The sequence below is a fragment of the Silene latifolia genome, chromosome X, assembly GCF_048544455.1.
Source record: "Silene latifolia isolate original U9 population chromosome X, ASM4854445v1, whole genome shotgun sequence".
Classification (NCBI taxonomy): domain Eukaryota; kingdom Viridiplantae; phylum Streptophyta; class Magnoliopsida; order Caryophyllales; family Caryophyllaceae; genus Silene; species Silene latifolia.
The window spans coordinates 29557107-29568968 of record NC_133537.1 but is presented as its reverse complement, the minus strand read 5'-3'; the positions used below and the strand labels follow the sequence as shown (position 1 = coordinate 29568968).

General features: G+C 40.3%; 1 non-coding gene across 1 annotated transcript; it reads right to left on the bottom strand.

The window, feature by feature from the left end:
- Window positions 1-866: 866 nt before the first annotated feature.
- LOC141624573 (small nucleolar RNA R71) lies at window positions 867-973 on the bottom strand. Its single transcript, XR_012534378.1, has one exon. It is a non-coding gene; the product is annotated as a small nucleolar RNA R71 (small nucleolar RNA).
- Between the last annotated feature and the right edge of the window lie 10889 nt (window positions 974-11862).

The following is an 11862-nucleotide window of genomic DNA, read 5'->3' as shown; positions in this document are numbered from 1 at the left end:
ATCTCATCTCAATTCCCGTCCCTTGGGATCCGACCTTTACTTGCCTCTTTACTAATTGTAGAGTTGTTTGTGAAGCTATAAATTGTGTTTTGATTTGGAAGTGACCCAATGACAACATCTATTAAATTGTGAACACGAAACGGACCGATAAAAAATGGCGCCGTTGCCGGGGACGGTGTTAACTTGATTTAGATTTTCTTATATTGTTATTAGTTGTGTCTTTCTTTGCCTTGGGGAAGTAAAACTCTTCAAAGTTTGTTCTAATTGTTTTCAAGTTGTTTGATATTTTGCATGTCTAGAAGGTCACAAAGTGATTTGTTACCTTTTGATCGTGAAATTGAAAGAACCTTGACAAACAATAGGAGATTTGCTAGGAGGAATTTGAGAGGTATTAGTGATGTAGTGGATATTCAACCAACTATTGAGTTCATCAACCCTTTTGCAAGAGAAGGTGAGGAGAACCCAACACAAAATACCCCACAAAATCAACCTACAATGCCTAAATTTTCATCACATTCCGTACCCACCGAGCAGAACCTACCCAATGGTACTCCCACACCACAACATTTGACCGGAAATTTTATTGCCAAATCCGCCTTTATCCAATTAGTCGAAAGGAGCCAATTTGGGGGGATGCCTAGTGAAGACCCTCATTCTCATATGTAAACCTTTTGTGACTATTGTGATGCGATTTCTCAAACCGGTGTAACTCAAGACCAAATTCGATGGGTCTTATTTCCTTTTTCTCTAATCGGCACTGCGAACAATGGTTGAAGGGCCTTGATAAGGCCACTCTCGGAATAGATTCTTGGAAGAAGTTGGCTCTAGCTTTCTACAAAAAGTTCTACCCACCGGAAAAGACTAACATGCTAAGAGCTCAAATTACGGGTTTTAAGCAAAGGGATGAAGAATATTTGTACGAAGCTTGGGAGCGGTTCAAGAGAATTTGTCGCTCATGTCCTCACCATGGACTTAGCGAATGGTTCTTGGTACAACAATTTTGGAACGGTTTATATGAAGATTCAAAGAACATTCTCAACATGGGATCAAATGGAATGTTCACCGAACTTGATGACAATCAAACATGGAACAAGATTGAGGAAATGGCGGTCCATAACTCACAATATAGTAGACCTCGCAAGGCTACTAGAGGAGGAAGGCATGAAGTGGACTCCGTTACTCAATTGGGTGCTCAACTTAGTGCTCACATTGACACAATCAATTTGAAGTTTGAACAAGCTATGGCTAGACTTGAAGAAGCCACAAAATCACCAAAGCATCATGTTAATGCCATGACGGCATCCTCATCAATCCCAAGTGGGATATGTGAGAATTGTGGAACTTTAGGACATGACCAAAGTGAATGTAGGGGAACAAATGAACAAGTGAATGCTTTCCAAGCATACAAGAGTGGTACCCCTTATTCCAACTATTACAATGAAAACACCAAGTTCCATCCAAATCTCTCATACAAAAGCCAAAATGTTCAAAACCCTCAAACAACATACACCCCACCTCCCATGAGAAACCAAAATCAAAGACCCTTTTTCAACCAAAACCAAGGTTACCAAAACCAAAATCCATACAATCACCAAAATGACCAAGGTTTTGATGTTCAAAAAGCGGTCCTCCAAATGCAAAAGAATCAACAAGAGTTTTTCACTCAAATGCAAAAAGATAGCCAAGCAAAATAAACCACCATCAACAACATTCTAGCTCACACCAAGATGTTGGAAACACAATTGATTCAACTAGCATCTTCAAGCTCACAAAGACAAAAGGGGCAATTACCACCTCAAAGTAATCCCCCAAGACATGAAACGGTTAGTGCCATTCACTTGAGAAGTGGTACAAGGTATGAAGCACCGAAGAAGCAAGTTGAGGATAAAGTTGTGGAAGCTAGTGATAAGGAAGAAATTGTGCAAAACTCCAAAGATGGAGAATCGTCAAAAGAAGATATTTCAAAGAAAAATGAAGACAATGTCAAGGAGAAGGAGCCCATTGTGATTAGACTTCCTTTTCCAAGTCGTCAAGCCAAGCCCAAATTTGATGACCAACTTGGAAAATTTATGGAAATTGTGAAGAATTTGGAAGTCTCAATTCCTTTCACGGAATTAATCAATCACGTGCCGGCCTATGCGAAATACATGAAAGACATCCTCACAAAGAAGAAGTCGATCCGGAAACTTGAGACTATCGCCTTCACTAAGGTGAGTAGTGCAATACTTCAAGGGAGTTCACCTCCAAAACTAAAGGATCCGGGAAGCTTCTCAATACCGTGTACCATTGGCGACACCACGATCAACAAAGCCTTATGTGATCTAGGGGCTAGTGTGAGTGTTATGCCGTACTTGGTGAGTAAAAGGTTAGGGATGGGAGAGCTTAAATGCACCAATATCACACTCCAAATGGCCGATAGATCGACGAAGACACCATTAGAGATATGGGAAGATGTCCCCGTGCGAATTGGGAAGTTTTTCATCCCGGTGGACTTTGTCATTGTTGATATGGAGGAAGATTCCAACATTCCAATCATTCTAGGAAGACCCTTCTTACACACCGCGGGTGCGGTGATTGATGTAAAACATGGTGAGCTCACTCTAGAAGTGGGAGATGAGAGTATAACTTTTAATCTTGACAAGACTATGAGAGCTCCCCGTTTACATGAACCGTGTTTTATGATCGATCATTATAGTCGGAAGGATGAAAGGAAGAAGTCGGAACTCCAATGGAAGAAGAAAATTGAAGATGCTCCATTCAAAGAGCAAGTGAATTGTGACAAAGAGAGCTTGCAAAGCTCATCAAAGACAAGCAATGAAGAAGATGGCCTCATTGGCCAAGAAAAAGAAATGGGAATGTTGTCTCCATCAAATCAAGAGATTTTCAATTATCAACTTAATGAAGTATGTGGTCTTTGGGACGACGAATTTGAAGGGATTTTTAATCCCTACATTGGTAATGCCATCGATCAAGACCGACAACAAGGGCCAAGGTCTATTGTAGACTTCTATCATGATAATGAACAAGCTTTTGATTACTTTTTCAAGGTGTTGAGCAACATCAACAACACCTTGAACATGCCCCCTTGACATCTCATCAAGAATGAGAGTTTGGTGGAGTCCTCCCTAAACCATCATTTGTAAATATTTCTAACTCCCTAACTTGCATTTCAATTCTTGTATTGCATTTTTGTTATTTTTGGATTTTTATACTTTGATCAAGATAATTATCATGTTTGAGAGAAGTGAGGGAGGGACTAATAATTTCAATTAATGTGTAGTGCTTTAGCTTAGTGTGGGGATGGCAATTGCCTAGGCTATCCATGCCTTAGTAGTGCTCCCACAATGAAGAACACGAGATATGAAGAAGAATGGAAAATGACAAGGGATATGCATTGTACACTGATGGAACTGAATCCGGGTACAAAGGGGTCGAATCCGAGCGGATTCAGGAGAATCCGCCCGTCTTCAAGCAATCCGGACGTATTGGGTAGAAGACGCACGTCCTAAAATGAGCTGAACTTTTGATATTTTTGACTGTCAGCGAATCCGGGCGTCCTGCATCCTAATCCGCCCGTCTTCAAGAATCCGCCCGTCCTGAAGGGAAGACGCCCGTCTTCTAGGCTGAGGAAAACAAGAAAAATCCCTGTAAAGGAATCCGCCCGTCTTCTGCAGAAGCCGCCCGTCCCGTGTTTGCAAATCCGAGTGTCTTCACTGAAAGACGCCCGTCTTTAGGCGAGTTTTTCCAAACCCAGAAAAGGCAGAATCCGCCCGTCCCGAGCAGAATCCGCCCATCTTGCCCCTGCAGTTCAAAATTTTCGGGTTTTATAAACCCCCTCCCACCTTCATTTCTTCATTCCTTCATTCATAACACTACTCAAAATCCTCAAAACCCTCATCCTCTCCATCACAAAAACAAAATTCCTCAACAACATTCACCAAAATCAAATCAAAACATCCTTTTAACAACAAATCAATCACTCCTCTTCCAACAAAAATCAAAACCAAGCACAAAATCTTCAACCTTTGAGTCGATTTTTGAATTCACAAAGGCAAAGCCTTTCATCTTTAAATCGATTTGGGTGCACTAGAAATTGAAGATTTTTCACTCTTTTCTTGGTTAATTCATCAATGGCAAGGACTAAGGGAGCAACAAAGGCCACAAAGGCAAAGGCACCAAAGGCAAAGACACTTTCATTAAGGCAAAAGACTCTTCAAGCAAAGAAAGCATTGGCTATGGTGGTAGCAAACCCAAACTTGGAAGTGCAACAACAACAACAACCTCCCATGGGAGCAACAACATCTACTACTCCGTAAATTGATCAACTTGCAAATTATCCGGAGGTAATTTTCATTTCCAAATCCCATAGGGACACTTTTGCCAAGTTTGCTAGAAAATAATTTCAATCCACCAAGTTTATTTGTGAAGATACCTTAGAAAAATTGGGTGTCCTTGAGCAAACTAGAGCCTTTTTCAAAGCCATGGGGTTGGAGAAATTGTTTGAATCAAAAGAATTGACATACCCCTCCCTTACCTTAGAATTTTTGAGTTCTTTGAAAGTTAACAAGGTTGAGACCATGGAGACCATCGAGTTTCGTCTAGCTAATGTTAGTAGGCGCATCTGCTTTGAAGAAATGGGTAAAGCTTTGGGTCTTAGTGATTCTCCGAGTTATTTTAAGAATGTTGGCAAATATGACCCCGACCCTCTTTGGGAGGCGATTTCCGGAAGGAAATTTGAAGACTTTCATGCTTGTCGCGCTCTATTAGTCCACCATCCGGGCATTAGAGTGTGGCACAAGGTCGTAGGGAACACCATCAATGCAAGAAAAGACACCAACCATTTCACCAAACTCGATTTTGTTCTTCTTGAGTCGGTTTTGAACGTTGGTAGGGAACACACCAAGCCTTTTAACTTTCTAAGGCTCTTGGTGGATAGATGGTTAAATATTGATTGTGGGAAGAAAGGCACTATTGTTATTGTGAATGGCGGCCTAATCATTATCCTAGCTAAATACTTTGATCCTAACTTCAACAAAGATAACAAGTATGAGGCGAAAGAAGGTGGTCATCTCGTTGATATGCATACTATGATACACAAGTACAAGTGGGTTACCCATAACCCTCTTGACACCAAGTATGGATGGCTCACTAGTGAGGCTAGTTCTTTCACTTTGCCTTCAAAGATTTGTCGATTGAGTGTCCACCGGACCAATTATCTACTTCCCCTTTTAAAAAAGGCCGAGTATATTATCCAACAAAAAAAAGGTGAACTTGAAATACCCTCCTCTTCCATTGTCACACCACCTTACCCTTTTGAGTACCAAGAGTTCAAGCCGGAAGGTGTTGAAGCAAGAAATGATTATTTGACTCTTCTCATGCAAGCAATGCACAAGCAAGCCTTTGAGGATCGGAAAATGCTTACTTAGCTCAATATCCACCCCTCTTACACTTAGCTAGGCAAGGACTACTCGACCCATCATGTCCTTTGCCTAGTTGGGCGGATAAGGAAGTCCTATTTCCGAGTGTATCTAGGGTTGTTCCGGGTGATAATGAGGTTGTTGGTAATGAAGAGGTTGATGATAACATTGATAAGGAAGCAAGTGAAGAAGGAGAAGAGGATGAAGAACAAGGTGAAGAATAAGGTGAAGAAGCAAGTGAAGAGGGAAGTGGCAATGAGACCACTTCTAATGAGGAAGATGATGATAGTGATGATATGATGGAAGATTAGCAAGCTTTGGAGGCTCCTACTCTCTCAAGGTTTGTCTATTTCTCTCTTTGTTCTATTTATTTATTTTTCTTGATCATTGTTGGAGTAGTCCTAGCACCATAGAGGACTCACACCTCGGTACCATTGAGGTGTTCTCATTTTATTGTTCCCACCTTTCAAAATCCAAATTGACAAAATTAGTTTCATGCATTGCATAGTGTGTGCATGAACTACACCCATCCTTGGACATTAGCAATAATGTCTAGATTGGTTTGGGGAAGTTAATGCATACACAACGGGAGGTAATCTAAATTATCCTCTCCGTCATAAACAAAAACCATGCATCATGTAGTATAGATTAGTGTAGCTTGCATTTAGTGTAGAAATCATGCATCATGTTTGCATAATTTCCCATCATTTTGGCCATTGAGTACAATGTCCATATTAGTGTGGGGATGGGGAATTCTAACTTAACTTTTATTCAAAAATCCAAAAAAATTGAAAAATTTCGAAAATCCATAAAAATTTGAAAATTGAAAAACCCAAAAACATGTTTATTTCCTTTGTAGTGTAGTTATGTATATATATTGTATATATTGTGTTTGTTCTATCCTTGTTCACATTGAATGACTACGCCACATCCGAGACATGAGGATCATGAAGACCGCATGGTATGATCTTTCCAATCTCCTTTTTCCTCTTTATGTTAATGACTATGTGGCTTTATTTTGATTGATGCGGTATAACAATGTGAACTTAGGACTTGCATTTAGTTTATATGTCATATTAGTTGATAGAATCACTTGCATTAGGATGTATATACTAGTTGCATCATTGCATGTAGTTGCATTTAGATAAAACATTTTGAAAAGTGCCTAATTGAGAACTTTGACAAGAGCAACTAAGCCATTACAAATACTTTTTCAACTTAAGACTTTGCCTACTAGAATGGCTGTAAAACACCCTAGATAGTGTCATACTAGTGTCTTTTGACCCATGACCCAAAGCCTAGTCAAGGGTTTGCATGTGAGTCACCTATCCAACCCCGTGATGCGATGTGGACTTGGTTAACTTGTCTAGGTGACCTTGATTGACCTTGTGGTAAGGCAACCCAAAAATACTTTCTATCAATAAGTTTCAAGTGCTCATTTCAAAGAATTTTGTCATGTGGAAGTAATTTAATGCCAAGGAAACCTCAAATGTTATGAAATGTTGAGAAATTTAGTTGTTTTGATGGAGGCGTGCCACTTCGATGTGCTTTGGAGAGGGATCCATTGAATTGGGCCCCCACACGGTTGTGAATTCGGCCGCCTAGAGACAGAGTGACTATCACCCCGAAAAACTATTGTCTAGAGGTTAACCGGTTGCCTAATAAGCGATTGGCGAAAGCAAAGGACACTAGCCCGGAAGGGACAAACCCCATCTTAAATTTTTGAAATGTGAAAGTTGAATGAGGTCAAATTTTGAATACTAGTCATATCCACCCTTTGTTTATAAAGATTTGAGCATTTCATTCCCAAAAAGCCTTTTGTCAAACCACTTTATCGAGCTTGGGACGATCCATGACCTTTACTTTTGTAGAGAATTCGAGACTTGTCATGTCATATGCTACTAGCATCATAGGGATCATCATTCCACCACCATCCGATCGCTCTTGACGAAAGCATTTGGAAATTGAGGACGAAAGTAGTCTAGTTTAACACCATTTGGAGGTGATTTAGTGCCATCCTCTTAGCCTTAGTAGTTTGTTGAACTAGTATTTGTGAAGGATTATATGCTCTTAAATTTGTTCTCTCTTGGTTGCCTCCGCCACTTGATGAGGAAGTGGCTATTCCTTTTGTAGATGCATCCATTATTTGATTTTGAGTGCTTAATGTTTGGATGTGTCGCCATTTTGGCAAAACCCACCTTGCCTTGCAAGAAGGCATCCTACCTCATGGTTGTCTTGTTGTGAGTTGAAGGGGCGGAGTGAGACCCGCTAATTGTCTCATATCGGCTATGTTATTAGGTTAGTTTAAATAATGGTACTAGTCTTTGTCACCTCTTTACTCGGGACGAGCAAAGGTTCGGTTTGGGGATATTTGATGTGACCATAATTAGCGCATATTTAGCCCCCGAATTAGCCTTGTTCCCATGCTTTTTAGTGCATATTTGGGTCATTTATTGTCTTTAGTTCTTTGTTTTGCATATTCTTTGAGATTTTGATCTCTTGGTAGGAAAGGAGTGTAAATCTTGCATTTTCATGGCAAAAAGAGACTAAATTGATTAAATTCAATGACCAAGCATCAAGGAGAGAAAAGATTAGAAGGCCTTTGTACATATGATAGTAGATGAGCAATGTTGAGAAAGGATCCTTGCATCTCCGAGGAAATCCCCAAGGATTTTATGAAGAAAAGGGAAGAAAAGAAGAAGAAATAGTGCTGAGCTACTATCCGAGCGGATTATCCTGAATCCGCCCGTCCTCCACAAGCACAATACGTGCGTCTTCCTTCAAAGACGCCCGGGTTAGCAGCCCCCAGAATCCGCCCGGATTCCCCTGAAGACGCCCGTCTTCCCCTGCCTGAATCCGCCCGTCCCGACTCCAATACGCACGGATTCCATGCAAATGAAATTTCGTCTTCTCCAAGCTACAAAGAAAGAAGCCCTTCCTTCGAAAAATATCGGCTTCTCCCTGCTCAATCTAAAAAGTGTAATTACTAGTTTAGCCCTTAGTTAACCCTAATGCATCCACCTAATTTCCACTATAAATACTCCAATAGTCTAATTAGAAGAGAATGTTCTTCTTATCAATATTTAGAGTAGTTAATATCAATCAAATCTCTCTTTAGTTTTGTAATCAACAATTAATCAAGTTCTAATACAAGTTTTATTTCCTTAATATCTCTTTTGTTCATCCTTTATTTTGGGTAATTGAAGATTATTTGGGTTATTATTGGGAGATTGACAACCTCTCAATCAAGCATCAAGTACTTTTTTTATTCTTTGCTTTATTATTGGAATCATTAGTAGGTATAATTCTCTTAATTCCTTTTTAATTATTGTTAATTACTTTCATTTATTCATCATGTTTCCTTTTGTTGGTATGATTGACAACCCTGCTAGCATGATCAACATGATAATGAGTGAGTAGTGACCTAGCTAGGGTTAATGGGTAATTAGGGGAAACCAACATGGGGAATGATTCATGCTTAAATTAATATGCTTTCATGGTTTATTTGCTTGCTTGTTTTGATCTCAACTCATGCACATGTTATGTTTGATGAAATGTGAGCCTATGAATCCTTGCATTTTTTACCCATCACCTATCTTTTCAATGAGACTTGTAAGACATAAACCAACTCGAGTCTCATTAGACCATGCATGTTGTTGAGTAGGGAAGACTAAGTCGACTTGTAGGTGTTGTACAATCTAATCGATTCGGCTCCGGGACCCAAACTTTCCTAGGATTGTAAGATATAACCCAACTCAATCCATCACAACAATAATTGCTTGCTTATAATTTGAGAACATGTTTGTATGATCAATTCCCATGATTCCCCTATGACCCCATGACACCCTATTGCTTTTTATAAATTGTTTACAACCCTTTTAATTTATCTTGCTTATTTACTTTAATTGCTATTTAGTTAGTGACCTTCTACATCAACCCAAATTGTGACACCCCTACGACACCACTAGTTTTAATAGAAATCTCATCTCAATTCCCGTCCCTTGGGATCCGACCTTTACTTGCCTCTTTACTAATTGTAGAGTTGTTTGTGAAGCTATAAATTGTGTTTTGATTTGGACGTGACCCAACGACAACATCTATTAAATTGTGAACACGAAACGGACCGATCACCTCGTAAGAGGAAAACGATTAAGTTAATTAAGTTGATTGATGTGGAGTTGGTCAAATTGGTCGGTCATGCAAACGAGGCTGGTACTCAGAAGGATCCGAGCTTACGTGGTCGAATGTTCAAGCACGTAGACGCCAAAAAGTAAGAACAAAGGTCTAGAATGCAAAGGGAGAAGAGAAGGGCGGACACTCGCGTGAGAAATATGAGGAGCGAAGGCTTCTATTTATACTAATCACGTGAAGGAATTAGGGTTTCGGAGAGTCTTTGGAAGTGAATCTCGGAAAGATATGAAAAAGATACGAAAATTACGCGAAAAGGACTGGGAAGAGGCGCAGGCGATCCATGCGTCTCTTGGAAGAGGCGCGACTGCTGCGTCTATTCCCAGGGGTTTCCTCTGCGGAAGAAAGATTTCCGTGTTTGAGTTATAGAAGGACGGAATAATTCGATTTTCCTTAATATCTTATGTGAATATTATCGGAAATTGTTTACCAAAGGATAAAGATTGTGAAATATTTATAAAATATGGAATAGAAATATCCTAACATTCCAAACATTCTGACTCGGGATTTATGGTTATCAGAAAATGAAGACGGTTTTAGGCCCGGACTCCAAATGTACTCTAATTACTGTCAAAACGACCGTATCGGCGCGTAGATGACAACTAAGAGGTAGACATTAGTATTTGAGCAATCACTTGACGATAAACTTACGAACTGTCACAAATCGTTCCGCGTAGCAAACATGCGGCCCAATCATCACCGGGTGGTTTGCGAGAGGTGCAGAAATGAGGTATCTATAGAGCCCCCACTTTGACTGAGGCTTGGACAAGGCGAAAGTCAAAGTATAGCCATCAGGTCAATTGAAGATTACAACCTGACGACTATGGCGACGCGAGGCGGTTCAAGGGGTCTGAACCAAGGACCTGTCGTCGGGAACATTTTAGAGTCTGTCGACTATCGGGGAGGGTCGTTTAAAGTCCATTAGACTACGTAAGGAAGCTCGCCAGCCATAAGAAAAGACCATACCTGAGACTTCTTTCTCGAGATGTTTCCGGAGTTGCATAGGAGCTAAGGGTAAGCATAGGAGCTAAGGGTAAGCGTAGGAGCTAAGGGTAATACCTAAAAGATATATAAGGATTGTGCTAGGGTGTGGGACCCTAAAGGAAAGCATCGTCGGGAAGGGGGTCAAATATAAGTTCAACTTAAGGGGTAATCAAGGTTTGAGTGTAGGAACTCAGAGGAAGTGATGATCCTAAAGGAATATGATCCTAAAAGGAAAAGGTGATCCTAAAGGAATATGATCCTAAGGGTAGAAGTGTATGAACTCTAGGGAGTTTGGGAACTTAAATGAAGCTAGGTGTGTGAACTTGGGTATATGAACCTAAAAGGACGGTTGGTATGGGAACTTAAAGGCTTGTGAACCTAATAGGAATTGGGATCCTAGGGTTAAGTTTAGGAACTGCTGGGTTACTGATTCTTATTTTAAACGCGTGCGTTTAAGCTTTCTGAGGTATGAGAACCTCAAAAGGATTTATGGGTTTATGAACCTAAGGATGTTGGTGTGGGAGCTTAAAGGCTTATGAACCTATGGGAAACCATTTTGGGATCTAAGAATCTAGGGGTCACAGGGATTCTGAAGAAACTTCTTAACACTTCCGAAGGCTAACTCTGAAGGCTATCTCTCACTAAAGGAAAGGCTGAAGGACAACTCTCTCTAAAGGACTGAAAGGGGACTTAACTGAAAAGGAGTTATCTGAAGGTTACTGAAAGGATTATCCTGAAGTGTCTGAAGAAATAAAGGATTATCTGAAGGGAGGAAGGCTGAAGGAAGAATTATCCCAAAGGTTATCTAAAGGGTTGGCTGAAGGATATGAAGGTAAGTTTCTGAAAGATATGAAGGGTTTATCCTGAAAAAGGGTTACCTAAAAGATATGAAGGTTTATCCTGAAAAGGGTTACCTAAAGGGATGAAGGTTCGCCTGTGGGTATCTGCCTGTCTTTGTCCTCAAGCAAACTCTCACTAGGGAGTAAAAAGATGATTTTGGGGAATCTGCATGTTTCTGTCCTCAAGCAAACTCTCGTTGGGTGATTACTCTAAGGAATCTGCATGTTTCTGTCCTCAAGCAAACTCTCGTTGGGGGAACAGAATAGAGGTGTGTCGAAACACCTGTCAAAGAGTATTCGCTCGTTGTGGCAAGCGAGGTCTTTATAAAGTACTGCTTCTGATACTTACCTGCATGGTTAGTAGCCACACAAGAATGCAATCTAATATATGCACGTAAGCAATTATCATATGGACCTCGAATAAGGAAACACAT